This window comes from Leopardus geoffroyi, chromosome C1, assembly GCF_018350155.1.
Source record: "Leopardus geoffroyi isolate Oge1 chromosome C1, O.geoffroyi_Oge1_pat1.0, whole genome shotgun sequence".
Lineage (NCBI taxonomy): Eukaryota > Metazoa > Chordata > Mammalia > Carnivora > Felidae > Leopardus > Leopardus geoffroyi.
Genome location: NC_059328.1, coordinates 58,751,659 through 58,776,778, shown reverse-complemented (window position 1 = coordinate 58,776,778; position 25,120 = coordinate 58,751,659). Strand labels below are relative to the sequence as shown.

The 25,120-nt window shown below is 37.5% G+C and overlaps 1 protein-coding gene and 1 pseudogene across 6 annotated transcripts in view; both read left to right on the top strand.

The window, feature by feature from the left end:
• Positions 1 to 25,120, top strand: part of PTGER3 (prostaglandin E receptor 3) — a 175,941-nt gene that overhangs the window by 101,053 nt on the left and 49,768 nt on the right. The window lies entirely within an intron of this gene.
• LOC123598059 lies at positions 551 to 3,109 on the top strand (annotated as a pseudogene).

The following is a 25,120-nucleotide window of genomic DNA, read 5'->3' as shown; positions in this document are numbered from 1 at the left end:
CATCTTCATCTTCCAGACCTTAGTAAATATGCAAAATGATGCCAACATAACAATATTAAAAAATGGCAAGGCAGAGTCTTCAATAATGAAATCCTGTATCAAAATCAATGCCGCATGTTTGGCAGCCTGGCCAGGTATGTCAGGAGGATACACAGCAAGCGAAAACCCCAACGACTACTTATTTACTTACTTACTGGTAAGCTGCAAGTTGTGGAGAAAAAAAGTAATCCATTCTAAAGAACGATTATCCACTTCCCACAGTAGTTTTCCAACATATCATCAGGGGCAGTGAAGCAGATAAATAAGGCAGAGTTCCTTCCTTCAAAGATTCACAGAGACTTAGGGAGACAGACAAGTAAACCAATGATTTAAAAATACCTACGTGCCTGGGTGGCTCAGTCGGTTGAGCGTCCAGCTTCAGCTCAGGTCATGGTCTCACGGTTTGTGAGTTCGAGCCCTGCATCGGGCTCTGTCCTGACAGCTATGAGCCTGGAGCCTGTTTCGGATTCTGTGTCTCCCTCTCTCTCTCTCTCTGCTCCTCCCCCACTCATGCTTTGTCTCTCTCTCTGTCGCTCTCAAAAATAAATAAACATTAAAAAAAATTTTTTTAAAGCTACGATAAGTGCTAAAAGGGTGGGCATCTCAGAATGCTCCCGAATTTCAGAGGGACAAACATCCTGCTACAAGGAGTGTATACTAGTTTATTAGGGCCCGCCCTAACAAGATACCACAGAATGGATGGTTTAAACAACAGAAATTTAGTTTTTCACGGTTCTGGAAGCCAGACTTCCAGGATCAAGGTGTTGGCAACTTTGCTTTTTCCTGTGTCCTCTCTCCTTGGCTTGCAGACAGCTACCTTCTTGTTGTGTCCTCATATGGTCTTTTCTAAGTATGAATGTCTCTCTGTGTGTCCAAATCTCCTCTTAAGTACACCAGTCAGATTGGGCTCACCCTAAAGACCTCATTTAACCTTAATGACTTCTGTAAAGTTCCTGTCTCCAAATACAGTCACATTCTGAGGTATTGGGGGTTAGGGCTGCAACTTCTGAATTTAGGGGAGGGCAAATACAGTTCAGTCCACAACAGAGAGAAAGAAAAACTTTCTTTCTTTCTCTTTCTCTGCAGAGGAGCGTTGTCTGCTTCAGTCTTAAAGGATAAGGCAGGAAAGGTATAAACCTGGAGGAGCAAAGGTATAAAAGCAAGAGTGAGCATGACTTGTCTATGGAATTTTAAGTAATTTGGTATAGGTAAAACTTAGGATACATATGAGAAGTTGGAAATCGGTATAAAAGATAAAGTTGTACACACAATTAGGGATGGAATTATATTTATAATATAATTTATAATAAATATATATTATATTTTTTATTTATATTGGGGTGTATTACATGGAGGTGGGTTAAACTATGGTAACAAATATGCCTCAAAATGTAATAGCTCAAACACAACAAAAGTTTATTTCTAACTCTAATAACAGTCCAGTGTGGATGTTACAGTCCACTAGGAGTTCTTTTTTACACAGTGCCTCAGGGACCTGATTCCTTTTGTGTTAAGGCTCTCAACTGTGTGTCAAGATTGGGGTTCTATGTCCAGCTAGTAGCTTTCCCTTTAAGGTCTGAATTGCGAAGTAGCACACTTTACTTTTGCCTTTGTTGAGAACTAGTCATATGACCTCTTCTGGTTGCTGGGTTATGGAACTTATAATATCATAAGGGAGGCCTTCGTGGATATAATTCAATTATGGAAAGCATTTTGTACAGAAGAACTCTATCAATCTTGTAAGTCATACTAAAGAATCTGGGTTTTAGGTTCTCTGCTCCTCCCCATTCAGCAGACAGCTGCATCTTCTGATGCAGTGTCAGCCGTGTCCCTGAGACACGATGGCTGAGGTGAGAAAAATATGGATTTGGCTGTACTGGGCGCCTGGTCAACAGGGCTGCTTTTAACTCTGGCAAAGTAGATATTGTCACCATCAGTGATCCCTTCATCAACCCAATTGCTTGGAATACATGTTCCAGTATGATTCTACCCATGGTAAATTCCACAGCACAGTCAAGGCTGAGAATGGGAAACTTGTCATCAATGGAAAGTTCATCTCCATCTTCCAGGAATGAGATCCCACCAACATCAAATGAGATGATGCTGGTGCTGAGTATGTTGTGGAGTCCAGTGGGGTCTTTGTCACCATGGATAAAGCTTAGGCTCACTTGAAGGGTGGGCCAAGGGAGTCATCATCTCTGCCCCTTCTGCTGATGCCCTCATGTTTGTGATGGGAGTGAATGATGAGAAGTATGACAACTCCCTCAAGATTGTCAGCAATGCCTCCTGTACCACCAACTGCTTGGCCACTATGTCCAAGGTCATCCATGACAACTTCAGCATCATGGAGGGACTCATGACCACAGTCCATGCCATCACTGCCACCCAGAAGACAATGGATGACTCCTCTGGAAAGCAGTGGCATGATGACCAAGGGGCTGCCCAGAACATCATTCCTACTTCTACTGGTGTCACCAAGGCTGTAGGCAAGGTTATCCCTGAATTGAATAGGAAGTTCATTGGCATGGCCTTCAGTGTCCTTGCCCCCAACATGTCAATCATGGATCTGACCTGCCACCTAGAGAAAACTGCCAAATACGATGACATCAAGGTGGTGAAGTAGGCATTAGAGGGTCCCTCAAGGGCATTCTGGGCTCTACTGAGGACCAAGTTGTTTCCTTCAACTTTAACAGTGGCACTCATTCCTCCATCTTCAATGCTGGGGTTGGCATTGTTCTCAATGACCACTCTGTCAAGCTCATTTCCTGGTATGACAATGAATCTGGCTACAGCAATCAGGTGATGGGCTGTATGGTCCACACAGCCTCCAAGGAGTAAGAGCCCCTTGGATCGCCAGCCAAGGCCAGAACAAGAGGAAAAGAGAGGCCCTCAGCTGTTGAAGAATTCTTGCCCCAACTCATCCACCAACACACTGAGAATCTCCTGACATCCACAGTTTCCAACCCAGACACCCTGAGGAAGGAAAGGGGCTTGGGAAGTCCTACCTTGTCATGTCCCATTAATAAACTATATTGAACCTAGGCCAAAAAAAAAAAAAGAATCTGAGAAAGAGGGCATGACTGGGAATTTTAAAGCAGAAATAACATGACTGAATTTTCATTTTTTTCAAGTTTTTAAATTTTCATTTTAAAATGTAATGCTGGTAGCACTATAATGAAAGGACTCATGGGGCAATATGAGAAACAGATATAATATTAAGGAGGCTCTTTTGGTAATTCTGGAAAGTGGTCCTAAATTAAGTAGTGCTGGCAAGAGTGGAAAAGATGGGTCAGATTCCAGTGATATTTCAGAAATAGATTCATCATGAATCCTGACTGATTTCTTATGAGGAGAGAAGAGGAAGAAAATTCTAGGTATCTCATGATTTCTGGCTTGGGTGAATGATGAAATTTTGGTAACATTAAACAAGGAGGAATGGGTGGAGGAAAGCCTCAGTCTGAAACATACTGATTTTGAGACTTCTGTAGGATATCCAAATGGCAGTATCCAGTGAGTTATTGTATACATAAATTAAATTTTTCAGGAGAGAATCTGAGGCTTAAAATAGATTTTATAGTTATTACAGTAATGATGAGAGGTAGGTGAAATCACATATAAACGGAGTCATCCATAGTAATCATAGATTTATGCAATGACACAAGAATGTTGATTTTCAACTTCCACTTTAAAGGAAAAATGGGTTTAGGTAAAAAAAAAAAAGTTTAAATAATGCCAAGTTATGAAAGTAGTAGGTTGTCTATTTTATAAGTAGTTAATGGCAAAAAGAAAATAAAAAGTTCCTGCCAAGTATCAGAGATTCATATACTACAAGAAATTATCATAAAACAGAAAATCATTACAAGTAAGAGGGGTTTTCTGAACTTGAGAAGTCTTTCTGCAGGAGTACTGCCATTATTATATGTACATTCAATGAAGTACACATTTAATTAATAACACTATGTTCTTGCAAGTATCCATCAAGTATGTTGATAAAACAAGAGGTGGCCAATTTTATCCTTCCTGGTAAATAACCAGCTCCCTTCTGGAAACTCTGAATCATTTATATTTATATTTTCTGTTCACTTAAGGGTAGTCCCAATGTAATTACTAGTGGATTAAAAATGATCATGTGACTCCTGGGTAAGAAATCTGAATCAAAGACCCCAATGAAACATCCTATTAGGTGATTGTTAAAAAATGCCAAATAAACACCTAAATAATAACCAGATGTTAGAAAATGCTTGGAATTCCTCCTTTTTAAAAAGTTTATTAAAAAAAATTTTTTTTGAAAGAGAGAGAGAAAGAATCCCAAGCAGGCTCCATCCTGTCAGCACAGAGCCCCGATGCTGGGCTTAAACTCACAAACTGTGAGGTCATGACCCTGAGCCAAAATCAAGAGTCTGACACTTAACTGACTGAGCCACCCAGGCACCCCCAGAAAATGCTTGAAATTTCTTTAGATGATTATTACTAAATTCAGGAAATGAGAATGTAAAATGTTTTTAAAATATGGCATCATCATGGAGTACTTCCCAAAATACTGATATTTCCTTTCAGTTAGGATCATTAGGGTAAATTTTGTAAATCATCACCATAATTTTAGTAAGGGTCACTTACAAATTGTACTTGAGTTAACTGTACTGAAAAACTCCAGAGTAATTTGACCTTTGCCCTGCCTAATCTTGGTGCTCAGGCTCAAATGCGATGTTTGGGCACGGACTCTCACATTTGATGTGTTACCTTTTCATCTTCTTCTGAGGTCTGATTTCTATTTTAACTTCTATATCACAAAGAGTTTTAAAGAAGCCTTTTGCTAAAATGCCTCAAGGTCTTCCCCTATTCTCTTTAAAAAAGAGGAGGGGTAAATAGTATTTCAAAGTAGATATCTGTAATCCAGACTGTAGAGCCTTTTAGCTACAGAATTTAAGTTTGGCTCCAAAATGTCATCTTTTACCTCTAAGTTAAAAGCTGATACTTTGAATAAGAGTTAAACTCTTACCTGCTTTTGATAAAATGAAATTATAGAACTAACCTGCTATTCTTTGGGATAATATAAAAGTGAAATACACTTGACATCAAAACTAGCCAATTGATTTAAATGATGTGTAAATATAATAAACAATGATTAACTTTTAAGTCTTTAAAGGTGCCCTTCATTTTCAGGTTTTATATTTAATTAACCATGTAAAATAATGAAGAAACACCATGGATTACTTTAGTAGACATAGATAATCACTAAGCTGTCTAAATAGGTTTTTTGGGAGGTGTAGGGGGGTGGCCAACTTCAAATTGGACTGAAGATACCTAAAAGGCAATCTCAAATATATTCACATTTGCAAGATCCTCTTCACCTAATTATTCCTTTTGATGTTCTCCAGCAATTTAACTGATCCCTTTTGCACAGCATACTCGTTATGGATTACATAGCTTAAATTGACATCCAAATGCTGTAAGGACTTCCAGGTCTGTGCTATTCAGACTTCCCACCTTTATAGCCGGTGTCTGGCTGGACATCACATTTAACTGAACTTCACTCAGGACCTGCTTCCCAAAGCCTGCTTCTTCCCCGGGGCTCTAGGCTCTGGCCATCAACCCTTGAATTATCCTGGATGACCTGCCCCTCCTGTCATTATAGTCACATGTGTCAATTCTGCCTCTATGTAATATCCTTGAATCTGTCCATTTGTCTCTTTCCCCAGTTCAGCTAAATTAGTTCCAGCACTCTTATCTGATGGCTTAGTCTAATGCTTTCCTGTTGCCCCCAGCCTTGTTTCTCCCACCAACCCTCAGCTTCCCTCACCAAATCTATTCACTGTGTAGCCAGAGTGACCTCTCCTCCACATCAGTTCCCCACACTGCAGCCAGAGAAATATTTCTAAGGCATAGAAATAACCTTGGCACTTTTCTGATTAGAAGTTTTGAGAATTTCTTATTTCTCCCAGAATAAATTCCAAACTTATTAACACCACATATATGGTCCTTAATAATTGGGGCCCTTTATAACTCTATTCTATTATTTATTTAGTTCCTAAATGTACCATGCCCCTCTAATAGTCTGAGAGAGAGAGAAAATCCCAAGCAGGCTCCCAGCCGTCAGCCCAGAACCTGACGGGGTCTCAAACCCACTAACCGTGAGATCATGACCTGCCTGAGCCAAATCAAGAGTCAAAAGCTTAACTGACTGGGTTACCCAGGTGCCCCAATAGAACCTGGAATTTTGTCTTAATAGGAGGGTCTGTCTGAATTGATCCAACTGATTTTTCAATTTCATGCATGACAATTCAGTATAAAAGTTTTATCTTTAACACATTCCTTTCTTTTTTTTTTCTCTTTCAACCCTGAGCCTCCCCTTGGTTTCGGTGTCAGTTGGGTTACCCGGTTAACCACCAGCCCACTTTCATCAGAGAATCTGGTATATAGTGAATAAGATCCCTCTATTAAACTACTTGAGGTTAGGGGTGCCTGGGTGGCTCAGTTGATTAAGCATCGGACTCTTGATTTTGGCTCAGGTCATGATCTCCTGGTGATGAGATGAGGCTCTGCCTGGGGCCCAAGTCTGTGTAGTGCTCCTTGTGGGGCTCCATGCTGAGTATGGAGTCTGCCTAAGGTTCTCTCTTAAGCCCCTCCCCTGTTCATGTGTGTGCTCTCTCTCTCAAAAACAAAAAAATACCATCTGAGGTTTAAAAAAATGATAATAATTTAGGCTAAAATCATGCCAATGGCAGAATGATGTATTTTTTGTTGTTTCTGCTTATAGTAATAGCTGAGCAGAAAGAGTAGATAAAAAGAAATGAGAAATGCCCCTCTTACTCTAAATTAGACTACCTACATGAAAATTAGAGGTGGGAATTAAGAAATATGTAGGTTTTCTTGTGTATTATAAATATGTGCCAACAAAAGTACATCTCTGATGTCACCTACAGTGAGAAATGTCTGAAATTAACTCCAATAGCCTCTTATTAATCCATTCTGTCTTAATGTGCTTTCTTCCAATGTTTTCGTTCTTTTTCTCAAATTTACTAGATGCTTTCTTACACTTGACTTTAGGATCAAGGCATCTTGGTGGGCTCACTATAGACATAGTCTTCTCCCTTTACATCTGGTTTAAAATATAAACCATATGTAACATCAATGATATTTACAAGGTGGTTATGTTTAGATTTGGTGATTAGCAAGTATCTTAAAAAGTGGAGAAAAGAAAGTTGAGAGCTGGTAGGTCAGAGGAGGTCAATTTGAGGAAGCAATTATTATGACATCTGACATTATGGCTTGTAATAAGCTTGGCCATCTGTTTCTTATAGAAGTTTTATTGTTTCTGTTGTTATTGCTGCTTCTGTCAGGAAAGAAGATCTGGAGAGTGTTTTAGAAAGCACATTTTTCATAATTCAAATGATAAATCATCTCATGTAACTATTAACTTTAGTTATATCTTTACATTGATGTAGGCAAATTCTCTGGGTAATATTGCATGTATTGCCTGTATTCACATATTTGGAGACATCTAATTTTCCTTAGAGTCAATCCATGAGCATTTTTGTTGTTCAATACTTTAAAAATCTATGCTGGTGATGGATGGGCCAATTTTGCTAATGTGGGAACTAAGCAGGGAGAAACTGAGTTTCCCAAACACAGAGTCAATGTGAAGCTTCAGAGTCAGAGGATGTAGAAGATTAAAGAAATTAAGCTTTGCCAAACTAAGTTTCCTCAACTGAAGTAGCTGAATTCCTGAATTGAAGCCAGTCACTCTGAGCTCTGTGTTTTATTTACAGTGCAGCACGTTCACAATGATGTATATTACTCATGCGTATGCTTGGAGACATGTGACTGTGAAAGAAAAAAAGGAGTAGAATTCAATGGGCCAATTTTGTTGTTTAACTTTGGTCAAAGTCTTGGCTGACATTGTTGAGATTGTTTTGCCTTGTGGATAGTTTAGTGTGTGGTGTAATGTGTCCCCCTTTCCAGGTAATAAAGAATTAAAGTTTATCTGTGCTTCTGATGAACGAAAATTCTGATGAAATAAAATTCAGTTCTTAAGTCACAGAAAAATGTATGGGTCACTTAGTAGACCAAATAAGGTCCTGAATGAAAGTCAGTAAAGATTTTTTTCTTACCCTGATTTTCTATCAGAATTGAATTGCATCCTGTGTTAAGGCAGGATACCTACATAATGGTAGGTAAACCAATGAACATTTCTAAGCCTCACTTTTCTCTTCTGTAGAAAGAGGGGTAATGATACTTGGTCTATAGTATTGTCAGGAGAATAAAATGAGAATATATGTGAAGAGGTTAGCACAAGAATGGGAATAAAAGTTTTCAATAAATGGAGCTAGAACAATGTCAGAACAATGAAGTCTTTGAAGATTTTATTTTCAGCAAATAGACCCATCCTATTCCTCCTTGTGGCTGTTGATTTGTGTGCTTAGAGCATCCTGTAACATCTCAATCAGCTTCCATGAAAGAGACTGCCTCATCTATTTCTAGCTGCTTGCAGTGTTGTTACCATTTTGAAGGATATGGCAGCAAGGCCAAAAGTTAACACTTCCCTAACTTCTGAGTCAAAACAAACAAACAAACAAACAAACAAACAAAAAACAACCCTACCATTATTCTTCTGAAGTCATTTTTTTCCAAGAATACCTAAGCACTGAAAGAAAAAGTGCTCTTTTCTCTCCTTTCATGTTCTTAACACCTGTTTATTTGGCATTTGTTACATGCTGGTCCCAGGCAAATAAAAATGAATCTGAGATCATCTCTGCTCTGCAAAAGAATATACTGCATTGTTCACTGACATATATTTGGGAAATTACTGTAAATATATACATCTATTTCAGCAAACATCGAGGAGAACATTTTGGGGAAAGATAATCAAAGGCATGATGTTTTTCTGATAAGCCAGATGATATGGAGGATTCCATTAAAATCCAGGAAAATTATGAGAGAGTGTGAGCAGGGCAGGATTAGAGAGAGAGGGAGACACAGAAACCAAAGAAGACTCCAGGCTCTCAGCTGTCAGCACAGAGCCTGATGCGGGGCTCAGACCCACGAACCACAAGATCATGACCTGAGCTGAAGTCGGGCACTTAACTGACTGAGCCACCCAGGTGTCCCACCCATTAAGCATTTATAAAACCATTGGTCAGTACTAGGTACTATGGCAAGTGACTGAGTTAGAAAGTGCAGTTTTGCCCTTCAGAAGCTCATGGTTTAATTACAGAAGAGAGAGATATGTAAGCAAATAATTACAATTAGTGGATTTATAACATTACAATATTAATAATATGTTATATATGATTCTAAACTAAACTAATCTAGTCTAGTTACTCAGGGAGTCTCTGATTCTACCTTAGGTCTACCATCATGTGTTTCTCTGTGTGTGTGTCTATATGTGTGTCTAGATGGGCAATCTAGAAAGTCTTCATAAATAAGACATTTGAGGGGCGCCTGGGTGGCGCAGTCGGTTAAGCGTCCGACTTCAGCCAGGTCACGATCTCGCGGTCTGGGAGTTCGAGCCCCGCGTCGGGCTCTGGGCTGATGGCTCAGAGCCTGGAGCCTGTTTCCGATTCTGTGTCTCCCTCTCTCTCTGCCCCTCCCCCGTTCATGCTCTGTCTCTCTCTGTCCCAAAAATAAATAAAAGTTGAAAAAAAAATTTTTTTTTAAATAATAATAAAAATAAAACCATTAAAAAAAAAATAAGACATTTGAGTTAAGTCTTGGGGAAGGGTAAGACTTCAGCAAGCTGCCTGGGGGTTGGGGACACAGGAGCATTATAGGTGAAGAAGGAAGGAAACTAAATTTCCTTAGAAAACTGCAAAGAAGGTGTCTGTTTTTCCAAAGAAGACATTCAGATGGCCAACAGACACATGAAAAGATATTCAACATCACTTATGACCAGGGAAATACAAATCAAAACTATAATAAGATATCACCTCACACCAGTCAGAATGGATAAAATAAACAACAAAGGAAACAACAGGTGTTGGCAAAGATGCAGAAATATTGGGAGCCCTCTTACACTTTTGGTGGGAATGCAAACTGGTGTAACCACTCTGGAAAACAGTATAGAGTTTCCTCAAAAAGTTAAAAAAAAAAAGAACTCCAGCAATCGCACTACTAGGTATTTACCCAAAGGATACAAACATACTAATTTGAAGGTATACATGCACCCTGATGTTTATAGCAGTGCTATCAATAGCCAAATTAAGGAAAGAGCCCAATGTCCTTCAACTGATGAAAGGATAAAGAAGATGATATAGATATAGATATATAGATACATATAGATGGTATAGATATAGATAGATATATAGATACATATCCATTATATATCTATATATAATATAGATATCCATATATATAATGAAATATTACTTAGCCATAAAAAATAATGAAATCTTGTCATTTGCAATGACATGGATAGAACTAGAGTGTACTATGTTAAACAAGATAAGTTGGCCAGAGAAAGGCAAATACCATATGATTTCACTAATGTGGAATTTAAGAAACAAAACAAATGAATACAGAGGTGAGAAAAGAGAGGAAAACCAAGAAACAGACTCTTAACTATAGGAAACAAACCGATGGTTACCAGAGGGGAGGTGGGCGGGGAATGGGGAAAATAGGTGATGGGGATTAAGGGGCGCACTTCTTGTGATGAGCACCGGGGGTTATATGTAAATAATGAATCACTAAATTCTATACCTGAAACTATTAAACTAAATGGAATTTAAATAAAAACGTGAAAAAATAAAAGAAAGTGAGTGTCTGAAGTATAGTGTGTGGAGATGGGGAAGGAGATCTGGGAGTGTGAATTGTGATTTAGACACGAAAGAGAAGCGAACACTCTGGGAAAGACCAGATAATGAAAGGCTTTGTCCGAAGCAACAGGGAGTCCCTGAGGTAGCTACAGTTGCTTGCTGGCTAGAGGCTGCCATGGGGGTCTGGGTCAATGTGTTGTACATAGTCTGGTTCAGTGCTGCCAGAGCTTTGGCCACCCCGTATCCCACTCCCAGCCAGCTATTTTGTGAATTTATGCCCTCAATTTCAGAAGCCTTGAAACCAAAGTCCATTGGTATTTCTTGAAATACTGTGGGAACATAAAATAACGCTTTTATTTGGTTTGGAACCATTAGCTTCATCTTTGGATATAAACATAATTTAGGTCTGAAAATCAGAGACATTAAAATAGGACTATATAGGTGGAAGCATATTTCAAACTGATAAGAGATTTCTATTTTTTGAGTAATAGTTCAAGACTGGTTTCCTCTACCTTGAGTTGCTGTGAACAGTTAGCTTCCTTTGTTCTTGGAACATTAGCATGTTTGTCCATATTTCATTTACTCATTCACTAATCTCCCCCACTGGTAGTAGAAGTTGAACAAGGGGGCACCTGGGTTGCTCAGTCGGTTAAGCGTCCAACTTCAGCTCAGGTCACAGTGAGTTCGAGCCCCATGTCGGCCTCTGTGCTGAAAGCTCAGAGCCTGGAGCCTGCTTCGGATTCTGTGTCTCCCTCTCTCTCTGCCCCTCCCCCGCTCATGCTCTGTCTCTCTCTGTCTCAAAAATAAATAAATTTAAAAAAACACTAAAAAAAAAAAGAAGTTAAATAAGAACCCTTCCTGGGTGGCTAGTTGGTTAAGCATCTGACTCTTGATCTCGGGTCAGGTCATGATCTCACAGTTCATGAGTTTGAGCCCCGCATCAAGCTCTGTGCTGACAGTGTGGAGCCTGCTTAGGATTCTCTCTCTCTGCCCCTCCCCTGTGTGTTCTATCTCTCTTTCACTCTCTGTCTCTCTTTCTCTGTCTCTGTCTCTCTCAAAATAAATACATAAACTTAAAAAAAAGAGCCCTTCTGGGAATTCGGTAAAGAATTACCTTTTCACCTGTTTCCCAGTTCACCACTCCGACATAAACACTGTTTAGAAAAACACTGTTTAGGGTGAAAGCAATGTCATTTCATACAGAGTGATGTGTGTCACAAAGTATTTGATTAACCAGGGTGGCCAAAGACAAAGTTAATTATTTGGTCAATATTTTACTAGGTCTTTCAGTTATTACCCATTTTATTTTTAATTACTATTTTCTGTTCTCTCCATCTACACATCTGATGTTTTACCTGAATGTACTTAAATTATAAGGTCAAATGAAAAAGCTATAAGAAAGATTAAATCATATTTTATCAGAAATCTGTACCTGGCATCTCTTGGAAGGCATGTTTACAATTTAAAAAAAAAAAAAAGACAACTTTAGGGAGAAGAATTGCTTTTGTTTTAACTTCACTAAGTTTCTGTCAAGTTACTTTTTATAAAACCATATCAAGATGTGACAACAGGATGATAGATAAGAACTACACAGCTTTTACATTTTGAAGGTACGAGAGGCCTCTGAAAATAGATTTCCTATGAAAAGTGCAGAATCAAAGCACAGCTATGTCTATTAGTCTTTATTGTTACTTCATTTCATAACTTTGGATTAGTCATTAAAAATGCCAAAGGAGTTATAGGTTTTCTGGAACACAACAGAGTATTATATACAAGGGCAGTTTGCAAAGCTCTAGTTTATAGCTATCTTGAGGAATGGAGCTGCCCAAAAACTCTGTTCTGGGGACTTCCTCAGTTCAAAGCAACTAGCAGGAGTTTTGCTTAAATCAAACCTTAGAACTGGACTCCCTGGTTCCCAAATTGTTACGATGTGTTTTTAAAAAAAACAAAAACAAAGAACTTGGGGCACTTGGGTGGCTCAGTCGGTTAAACGTCCAACTTTGGCTTCTTCCCAGAAGTTTTGAAAGGATCAAATGAGATAATCTATGTGAGGATGAGAACATTCTACACTTCTAAAAACTTTACGCATTTAACAAATATTTAGTTAGCACTTAGCACACATAGCACATGTGGTAGACAGCAAAAAAAAAAAATATATGATGAATTATAAAGTTAGCATTTGGAGGATCTTGAGGTCTTGTAGAGGAGACACAGATATCTGTAAATGACAGTAACACCATAGTGACTACTTTTCCCCTGGGGTGGAAGTTGGGGAATATTTCACAAAAGAGATGCCAATGAACTCTAATATATTAAAAGATGGCTAGGAGTTTTCCAGGCAGAAACTGTGTTAAAGGATATACAAAACAGTGGAAACAGCCTGAGTAAAGACAGAGGAGGTAAAACACATGATATAGAAGAAGTGGTAAGTAGGTCATTATAGTAAAGCACAGGATGTGGGGCAGCATGTAGCAGGAAATAAAGCCAGAAAGAAGCATATGTTGGAGCCAGATTATAAAAGACTTGGGAGTTATGGGTTCTTTTATCAGGTTAATGGTTAGCATAGAGATGCTTTAACTGGGCAAGTACTATGATGATGACAATAAGAATAGTAATAATCATTACTATTTTTATAACAATAATAATGGATAATATTTACAGAACTTCATTCTTTTTGATCGTTGAGTTCAGTAATATTCTATTGTAAATATATACCACATCTTCTTTATCCATTCATCAGTCGATGGACGTTGGGATCTTTCTATGGTTTGACTATTATTGATAGTGTTGCTATAAACATTGGGGTGCATGTGCCCCCTTCAAATCAGCATTTTTGTATCCTTTGGATAAATACCTAGTAGTGCAATTGCTGGGTTGTAGGGGGCTTTTTTCCAGAGCTGTTTTCCAGAGTGGCTGCACCAATTTGCATTCCCACACTTGCAATACACTTGCAAAAGTGTTCTCCTTTCTCTACCAACATCCTCACCAACATCTGTTGTTTCCTGAGTTGTTAATTTTAGCCACTCTGACTGGTATGAGGTGGTATCTCATTGTGGTTTTGATTTGTATTTCCATGATGATGAGTGATGTTGAGCATCTTTTCATGTGTCTGTTAGCCATCTGGATATCTTCTTTTGAAAAGTGTCTCTTTATGTCTTTTGCCTATTTCTTCACTGGATTATTTGTTTTTTGGGTGTTGAGTTTGGTAAATTCTTTATAGAATTTGGATACTAACCCTTTATCCAATATGCCATTTGCAAATATCTTCTCCCATTACATCAGTTGTCTTTTAATTTCTTGATTGTTTCCTTCTCTGTGCAGAAGCGTTTTATCTTGATGAGGTCCCAATAGTTCATTTTTGCTTTTGTTTCCCTTGCCCCCAGAGATATGTCTAGTAAGAAGTTGCTACAGCCGAGGTCAAACAAGTTGTTGCCTGTGTTCTCCTCTAGGATATTGATGGCTTCTTGTATTACATTTAGGTCTTTCATTCATCTCAGATTTATTTTTGTGTATGGTGTAAGGAAGTGGTCCAGGTTCTTCTTCTGCATGTCTCTGTCCACTTTTCCCATCATCATTTGCTGAAGAGAATGTCTTTTTTCCATTGGATGCTCTTTTCTGCTTTGTCAAGGATTAGTTAGCCATACATCTGTGGGTCCATTTCTGGGTTCTCTATTCTGTTCATTGATCAATGTGTCTATTTTTGTGCCAACACCCTTGTACTTAGCATAGTACTTACAACGTAATAAATTCTTTATAAACGTCTCTTTCACTCCTTTTTAAATAAGTATTAAGCACCTATCATTTATTTACAATTTAAATGAATAAGTGAATGAGTGTGTGAATTAAAAAGCAGATGAACTAACAATAATTGTAATGCATATAACTAAACTTTACAAGCTTCGTTAATAGCCTTATCTGTCACCAGTATACTTGTGAGAGTTAGCCTTGTATAGAACTTGTGTAGCATCACAACACACAAAAGATGTCAGGATTCTTGATTTCTCCTTTAGTGCTTCATGCCCTTCTATATCTAACCACAGTTAATAAGGTAATAAAATATGAACAACAGATACCAAATTCAGGATCCTTGTATCAGAAGATAGAACAGAAACTAACATTTACTGTTTTTAGGATGTGCTATGTTCTTTCACAAGTCATTTCATTTAATTCTTTTTAAAAAAAAATTTGTAAAACATTTATTCATTTTTGAAAGACAGAGACAGAGCGTGAGCAGGGAAGGGGCAGAGAGAGAGGGAGACACAGAATCTGAAGCAGGCTCCAGGCTCTGAGCTGTCAGCACAGAGCCCAATGCTGGGCCCGAACCCATGAACCGTGGGATCATAACCTGAGCCGAAGTCGGACGCTCAACAGACTGAGCCACCCAGGTGCCCCTATTTCATTTAATTCTTAACTCTGAAGTGGTGGTATTATCCCCATTTTATATCTATGAAGAAACTAAATTCAACATCTATTGAGAAACAGAGGCAGCATTTTTCCTATTTTATATAATTGTTCATATATTTGTTTTGCCTTCTTGACTAGGGTTGTTGAAAAAAAGGTTTCTTAACCAAAAAAACAAAAACAAAAAAAAACAAACAAACAAACAAACAAACAAACAAACAAACAAAAAAAACAAACCCAAAAAAACAAAACCAAAAAAAACTATTGGCTTTGTATCTATCTCTAAAATTCCCATCATGCTTATACCGGGGCTATGGACATTGATACTATATGTCAACATGCAAACATAATCTGGGGGAAAAACTAAGTAAACCATAATTAATCATTAACACCTTGGTTCAGTTTGGTTTCTGAGATTTCCTATAGCAAGCAGAACCCTGAGAAAGTGAAATCTTGGTTGAAATTATTTTGAGGCACTGCCTAGTCACAGTGAAGCTTTGGTGTCTTAATCATCTGAATTATAGGAGGGGAAGAAATCTGCCAGTCCTCCATTTTCTCTAAGGTGTTGAGAAGGCTGTCATTAAAAACACAAAATCAACCAAAAGGTTGGAAAAAGTGTCGATGACAAGCTTAGTTTGGAGTAGAAAACTGATCCTCAACCTCTAAAGTTCCTCCAGAGACTGTTAGTCTGTTTCCTTTTCACTTTGCATTGTCACTCATTTCCTTTTGAAAGACTTGCAGCAGTTTCTACATACAACAGAAAAATTGAAACAAATGTTAGGATTAATCAGTTTACCAAGTTTTAGCCCCAGGAATTGCTGCCATCAACAGAGCCTCTGTAAAGGTCTAGGAGATGACTGGGAGCCACCCCTGACTTAGTAAAGTCTAGGGCTCCTTTGTCATTTGTAAAGATACATTTTATCACCCTCCGCTTGTGGAATTTATAATTTTTGATGCCGTTCCTGACTTTGAGCCCTGAGTCAGTCTCTGTGCTGACAGCTCAGAGCCTGGAGACTGTTTCAGATTCTGTGTCTCCCTCTCAGTCTCTGCCCCTACCCCACTTGCACTCTGTGTCTCTCTCTCAGAAATAAATAAACATTAAAAAAAAAAAAGTTTGGATATTTTAAATGGAAATTCCTTACCAACTTTTCTGGCTTCTAATTATTTTTCTCTCTACTGCACAGAGTATAAAATAACACTTCCATTAAATGTAGACTCAGCAGGGCGCCTGAGTGGCTCAGTCGGTTGGGCGACCGACTTCAGCTCAGGTCATGATCTCACGGTTTGTGAGTTTGAGCCCCGCGACGGGCTCTGTGCTGACAGCTCAGAGCCCAGAGCCTGCTTCGGATTCTGTGTCTCCCTCTCTCTCTGCCCCTTCTTGGCTCACGTTCTGTCTGTCTCTGTCTCTCAATAACAAATAAATGTTAAAAAAAAATTTTTTAAATGTAGACTCAGCAGGCAATAGCTGTATCCTATGTTCATTTTCTTTTACACACGAACTATAGCAAAACTCAAAGTGAAAAATAAATAAATAAAAGAATTTTTCTTCAGTAAAAGCATAGATTTAAAAATGCCTATTTAATCCTAAATTTTAGCTACAGTAAATGATATGGTGGTTGAATAATTTGATGCCTGAATTGAAATGGTATCTAGTCACTTAAATACATATAAGTCAACATACCAGGCAGGTGGTGAAAATCTAAATGGTGTTCTACTTAGGTAAATATATTCTGTAAGATATGTTTTCCATTCTTTGTGTTTACCGACCAGCTGTGATCCTGACTTTCTCAGCTTCTCTCGGGTTACTAGAAGAGAAAGGTATTTCATTATAGGTTCTGAGAAGTACAAAAAATTAAGGATCAGATTCTTTATAGCATGAGCCAAAAGACCAACACCTGAATACACAGACTAGAGAAACTTCCTTTTTTAGAAAGGGAAGAACTGGCAAAATTATTCCTGTCTCACCATTTCAGAACTCAAGATTGGTTTGGGTCAGGTTAGATCCCTGCAGACTAAATTACAGGGCAGAATTAAGCCTGTGGTTCAAATGATTAGAGAAATAAATTGCTGGCATGTGTGGATGAATGGAAATAAGGATGTGGAACCCATGTTTTACAGATGGCCTTCTTGAACACAATGTAGTGTCATTCTAAATGAGCCCGGAGAGCAGTTCTAGCCTGTGTTATTCATCATTCATATTGTATTTTTGATTTATATATTTTTTTCAGGTATGTTATTTATTATTCAGCTTCTTGTTGCTGAAAACCAGGGCCTCTATTTTTATCTCTGAATAAGTGTCCAAGAAACCATACCTGTTTCCTCGATGCGGATATCTTAAATTTAAATGTAGTAGCAAAATTGTTCTTTTTCTCTGTTTCATTTTGCTTGGGCATTTGTGTCCCATATATCCAGTATTAAAGGATATTATACATTAGCTACATATTAGCTATCATCATTTGTTTCAGGAACTACAATAAGAAGTGTACCACAAATTGGAATCTTATGTTCATGTTCAAAACCCAACCACAGAATCAGCATGCTAGTGCAGGCAGAAGCCACAGGAATGCCCATCTGATGTTCCTTGTCCTTGATGAGGAGAGAGAGGACCCATAATTTTTAAGGGACTTGCCCAAAACTATACAAAAAGTTTAAGTACAGCCAGGTTGAGGATTGAGATTTCTGACCCCTAGTTCCTAAAATATAAGTCCAGAATGAAAATACTAGCGATGTTATACAGAAAAGGCAAATCCTTGTTTGGGAACAAAGTGAACAGCTTCCAAAGGTCAGCTTTGAGTTTTGGCAGAAATTGGCCAAATGAACAATTATATTCAAGGCTCTTAATAACTGCTAACATATCTGGGGACTCAATAACTATTAAATTTATTCTGACTTTTTTTAAGTTTATTTATTTATTTTGAGAGAGAGTGTGTGAGAGTGGGGGAGAGGCAGAAAGAGAGAGAGAGAGAGAGAGAGAGAGAGAGAATCTCAAGCAGGCTCTGTGCTATCAGCACAGAGCCCAACGCGAGGCTTGATCTCACGAACCATGAGATCATGACCTGAACCAAAATCTAGAGTCAGATGCTTAACTGACTGAGCCACCTATGTGCCCCAAATTTATTCTGACTTTTAAGATTGTTATCAAATTGGCAGGAGTCAATCAGGCTCTCCAAATTATCTAAATTGATACAACCTGACTCCAAATCCTATGTTCTTACCCAGATGCTGTATTTGTACCCATATCTCCTCCTTCTCAGTTATTTTATAAGAAAAACAATTCTTTTAAGGTCTTTGTAATTCTTAATCAGTATAATTTCTTTCCAAACTCTCCATTCAAGCATTTGTTCACTAACTCATTTCTTCAACAGGCATACAGAAGTTATCACATACCAGGACACAAAGATATATATGACAATTTTTCTCCTCAGAGTTCATAGCCTAGTGAGGGGAACTTAGACTGTAAGTTTGAAGTTCATATACCTTAAGAATCATCTGCACAGTTCTGTGGTTTTCTCTAGTAAGGCGCATCCCAATGTGCTGTTATTTCAATGCTTCTTACCCTAATCTCATGAGGTAGACAGAATAAACAAAGGTCCCAAAGAGGTTAAAGTGATGTCAGGAAATCTCAGGACCATATCTGTCTTGTTTACCACTGTGACTTATGCCTAGGTTGCTGACATACACTGGGAGCTCAATGAATATTTGACTGAAAGGTTGAACATAGCAAGTAAATTTTGAAACTGGGCCTTAAACTCAGGTGTCCTAATATTGAGTCCGGAATTTATTGCATCCATTTTTGCATCCATTTTTCAATGTCAGCTGTGGCCATTACCTTTCTTTGTTCCTCAGAGAAAGGGCTCTCATCTACTTTGGGTCCCATCTACTGGAGATGAGGCATCCCAATTAATTAATGGTTATGAAGCTATTAGTCAATATATTAACAAACTTAAAAACAATCTCAGTGGAAACAGATGATTCGTTCTCCAGGTTTTGCATTCTGTTGAGTAGGTAATTTTTATCAAGGGGTCCATCAGATCATATCAGAGAGGTGATCGCATTGCTCCTTGTAGAATGCCAGCCTTGAGAGTCCCGTGGCAAGTATATGAGAACAGTGAGGAGCAAGAGATGTGACATTTTCTAATGGCAAAAAGCTATAAATTTGTTCCTGAAATGACAATGTTTTTCATCATTAAATGATGGACATTATATATGATGATATCAAAAATGACAATAATGAAGTTGATAATAATAAGAAAAAATGGCTATCGTTTATTGAGATTCAACTATGTTCCAGCAGTGTGGCAAATCATTTGCATGTTATCTCAAACAAATTCTAACAATTCCATGACATGGATAATATTCTCAATTCCAGTTTACAAGTGATGGAGGCACAATAGCTTCCACTAACTCTAAATATTCAGTAAGGACAATTCATTCTTAAAAAGATGTACTGCTGTCACTCTCTTTAACTCACAGCCACATCCAACTATTCCCCATTCCATACATACATAATATTAGATTGAATATAGGTATATTAGCTGTAACCAGTGCCAAATGAACAGTCAATTAAGCAAAATATTGAAAAACCATGGAATTTGCCCCAATTCATTCTGTGAAGCTGACGTTACTCTGATACCAAAACCAGAAAGAGACATTGCAAGAATACATACTATATACCAATATTTCTCATGGTCACAGACACAAAAATTATTTTAAAAGTTTTTGTCAGTCAAATCCAATGATATATAAAAAGCATAACACATCATGACTGAGTGGAGTGGTCCCATAAAAACAAAGTGGCTTAACATTCAAAAATTGATTAATGTAACTCATCATGTCAATGGACTAAAGAAGAATAACCATAGAATCATCTCTGTACATGCAGAAAAATCATTTGAAAAAAACACAACATTCATTCCTGATAAAATCTCCCAGCAAACTAGAAGTTAAAGGGAACTTCTTTAATCTGGTAAGTGACATTAATGAAATTCTGTAGTTTAGTATCATCCTTAGTGGTTAAAAACTGAGTGCTTTCCTCCCAAGATATAGAATAAGACAAAGATGTCTTTTCTGTATTCCATATTGTATTGGAGACCCAGCTGGAGAGACAAGGCAAGAAAAAGAAATAAAAGAAATATGAATCAGAAATAAAGATATAAAACTTTCTTTATTCACAGATGAATTCATTGTTTATGTTAAAAATCTTAAAGAGTTTTTAAAAAGCTATTTCAACTAACCAGTGAGCTTAGCAAGGTTGTAATAGAGTACAAGGTTGAATTTTATTCTTTTTATTTTATTTTATTTTTCTTATAATTCCAGTATCATTAACATACAGTATTATATTAGTTTTAGGTGCACAATATAGCAAATTCAACAATTCTACACGTTACTCAGTGCTCATCAGAATAAGTATACTCTTAATCCCCTTCACCTATTTCATTCATCCCTCTCCCACCTCCTCTTTGGCAACCACCAGTTTGTTCTCTATAGTTAGGAGTCTGTTTTTTGGATTGTCTCTTCTTTTCTTTCCTTGTTTGTTTTGTTTCATAAACTCCACATATGAGTGAAATCATATGGTATTTGTCTTTCTCTGACTGACTTATTTCACTTAACATTATACTCTATAGCTCCATCCACATTGTTGCAAATGGAAAGATTTCATTCTTTTTATGGCTGAGTAATAGTCCACTATATATATATATATACCACATCTTCTTTATCCATTCACCTATCAGTGGGCCCTAAGGCTGCTTCCGTAACTTGGCTATTTTAAATAATGCTGCAATAAACATGGGAGGCATATATCTCTTCAAATTGGTTTTTTCATATTCTTCGGGTAAATACCCAGGAGTGGAATTACTGGATCATATGGTAATTATATTTTTAATTTTTTGAGAAACCTGTATTCCGTTTTCCACAGTGGCTACATCAGTTTGCATTCCCACCAATGGTGCACAAGTGTTCATTTTTCCCACGTTTTCACTAACACTTGTTGATTTTTGTGTTTTTGATTTTAGTCATTCTGACAGGTGTGAGGTGATGTCTCATTGTGGTTTTGACTTGCATTTCCCTGATGATGAGTGATGTTGAGCATCTTTTCACATGTCTGTTAGCCATGTAGATGTCTTCTTTGGAGAAATGTCTCATGTCTTCTGCCCATTTTTAAATTGGATTATTTGAGGGTTTTGGTGCTATATTATATGTTATTATATATTTTGTATCTTATAATCCTTTATAAGACATGGCATTTACAAATATCTTCTCCAAATCCATAGGTTGTCTTTTAGTTTTGTTGATTATTTCCTTTACTGTGCAGAAGTTTTTATTTAGATGTAGTCCTAATAATTTATTTTTGCTTTTGTTCCCTTGCCTCAGGAGACATATCCAAAGCTATGTTGCTATGGCTGATACCAGAGAAATTACTGCCTATGTTCTCTCCTAGGATTTTTATGGTTTCAGTTCTCATATTTAGGTCCTTAACTTATTTTGAGGTTTTTTTTTTGTTTTTTTTTTTTTGTATTATGTAAGAAAGTGGTCCAGTTTCATTGTTCTGCATGTAGCTGTACGGTTTTCCCAAAACCATTTGTTGAAGAGACTTTTTTTCCCATTCATATTCTTGCCTACTTTGTCAAAGATTAATTAACCATATACATGTGAGTTTATTTCTGGGGTTTCTATCCTGTTCCATTTATCAGCATGTCTAGTCTTGTGCCAGTACCATATTCTTTTTATTAATACAGTTTTGTAGTATGTCTTGAAATTTGGATTGTGATACCTCCAGTTTTGCTCTTTTTCAAGATTGCTTTAGCTATTCCAGGTCTTTTGTAGTTCTATACAAATTTTAGGATTATTTTTTCTAGTTTTGTGAAAAATGCTCTTGGTATTTTGATAGGGATTGCATTAAATCTGTAGATTGTCTTGGGGTTATGGACATTTTAATAATATTTGTTCTTCCAATCCATGAGCATGGAATATCTTTCCATTTGTTTGTATTGTCTTCGGTTTCTTCATCAATACTTTATAGTTCTCATAGTATAGGTCTTTTACCTCCTTGATTAAGTTTATTCCTAGGTATTTTATTATTTTTGGTGCAATTGTAAATGGAATTGTTTTCTTAATTTCTCTTTCTCCTACTTCATTATTAGTGAATAGAAATGCACCAGATTTCTGTATATTGATTTGTATCCTGCAAACTTACTAAACTTACTAAAGGTAATAAGGTTGTGATTATGTTGAAATTGTTATTTAGTAGTCCTTATTAATAATAATAAGCCACAATTATAGAATGCCTGATAAACATCAGGCAATATATTCATTGTTACATGAATTATCTCAATTGATCCTCACATTAAGTCTATGAAGCTTGTACTATAATGATCTGTGTTTACAGATGAAGACATTGAATTTACAGTTTGTAAGTGGTGCAGTCGGCACTTCAATTCAATTCTCTGATTCTTTTTTTTTTTTGTGGTTGCCAAACATATTTAATGAATGAATTAATAAATACATTCCATCAATCCATCCAGATACTCATAAACTAGATTCTAAAGTAAGTTCAAATCCATAAACTTTCTAGTTTGGGAGTTCTGAATGTGGACTACACATTAAAATTATTTAGGAGAGGTTTTAAAACCACTGATTTTATTAGTATCATGTGGGGATCCAGGGAATTTGTTTTTTTTAAAAACCTTCATAGGTGATTCTAATGTGCAGCCATTATTCAGAGCAACTGCCCAATCCCTCTGATTCTTTTTTTAAAGTTTATTTATTTACTTTGAGAGAGGGTGCGGAGGGGCAGAGAGAGAGGGGGAGACAGAGAGAATCCCTAGCAGTCTCCTTCCTGTCAGCACAGAGCCCAATGCAGGGCTCAATCTCACGAAATCAAGTCATGTGCTTAACTGACTGAGCCACCCAGGTGCCCCCAGTCCTCTGATTGTTAATAGATATATTTCCTTGCCAAACTCTCTTCAATAAGAGAAAATGAAGAACACTAATACTCCTTATAGGAACCCTTTTTTAACTTGATACATTTTTCTTTTCCCAATTTGTAATACCGTATAACGGTATTCAAAGATATCTTTAAAAGCCTACAAGAAAAACATCCTTGTCAAGTAGCTATTGATTGGTCTGAATAATTGCATTTCTCCTGTGAATTAATATATCTACAGACGATCTGATATCTACCTCTCTTCCTAGCTTCATTTTACGCAAACTCTACACATCAAACTGTAACTCTGTGGGCTCTCATATTTCTGGAACTTCCCTTGTGCTTCTACCAGGAGTGATCTGCATTTACCCATATGGTAGGACCTTCTCATGGGACCTTCGGAGACTCATCCAAGTAGAATGAAGTTCTCCTTCCTCTGTGATTCCATGTCAATTTGTATATATTTTGATTATACATATTTTTAGTATAGCTTTTTAAAGAGTAATATATACTTAAATTAGAGATTAAAACAGTAAAAAATGGTTTACAGTGTAAAATCTGTCTCCCATTCATGCTTTGACATACAGGCCTTTCCTAAGGCAATAGCTATTCCCACCATAATTAATACAGAGAGAAACACACACACATATATATATATACATAGCTCTTTGGGTTTTGCAAGACTGAAAGCCTCTCTAGCAAACACAGTGTTCTGCACCTTGCTTTCTTCACGTAACAATATCTTAGGCTTCTTTCTATATTCATATACAAACCTTATTATTTTAATAGCTCTGACTATTTTAATATGACATATCATAGTTTACCTAACTGGCTTCTCATGATGGACATTTTGGCTGTTACTAGCTATTACAAACAATGTTGCTAGGGGCGCCTGGGTGGCTTAGTTGAGTGTCCCACTCTTGATTTTGGCTCAGGTCATGATCCCAGGGCCATGGGATCAAGCCCTGCCTCCATGCTCAGTGTATAGCCTTCTTAGGATTCTCTCTCTCTCTCTCTCTCTCTCTCTCTTTCTCTCTCTCCCTCTGCCCCTCTCCCCTGCTTGTGCACTCTCTCTCTATCTCTAAAAATAAAATAAATCTTAAAAAAACCCGTTGCTATAAGTATCTTTGCTGGTACATTTATATAGAGTGGATAAGGCTGGGCCTTTGAAGTTAGATCTCCTGGGTTTGAACCTTGGCTCTGTATCACTAGCTCTTATTGTTTTAATCAAGTACTTAACCTCTGCATGCCCCAGTTTCCTCTTATGGAAAATGGGAATTTGGTAATAATTTCAGAAGGGTTTTTTGAGGATTGAGAAAACTGCTACTTGAAAAGAACTTTAATGTTTAGTATAGAGTAAACACTCAGTGGTGTTTACTACTCTAATTGTAAAGACCTCACATCTTTCGGCACATGTGTGAGTATATCTTCAGGATATATTCCTGGAAGTAGAATTCTTGGGGCAGCGGGTGTGTGCATTTACAAGTTTAATAGATACCCATCTTGACTGGGCCATTTAGAAACAGACCCTGAGACAAGGAACCAAATACACATATTCAGGTGACAAGGGAAAGTCAAACAGGGAAGTGGGAAAGTGAGGCAGGGAAGGAAAGGAGCCAGTAATGGGCATATCAGCAAGCCATTCACAACTTTGAGTACGTGGAGCTCAGGATTTCTGAACCTCTAGGGAATTCTAGGAGCCAGTATTGACACATATCTCAGGGTAACCCTATTCAGAGGGTGAAGGAACTGGGCTATTGGTGCACTGACTTCCATCCTGTCATGTCAGTCATTGTCTGAAGGCCACTGTATGATCCTGGGAGTAAGGACTTCTGAGGACAGAGCAGCACTCTGCCTTAGGTTCTGGTAATAATGGGATTGTCTGTAGATAATTTAAAAGGAGAAACAAAATGACTGAACGTCATTCTAAATTTATCATTATGGTGTGCTAGGAATTCTCTATAACCTCAGTTATAAAATACTCCTCTCCTCACAGGTACTTCCC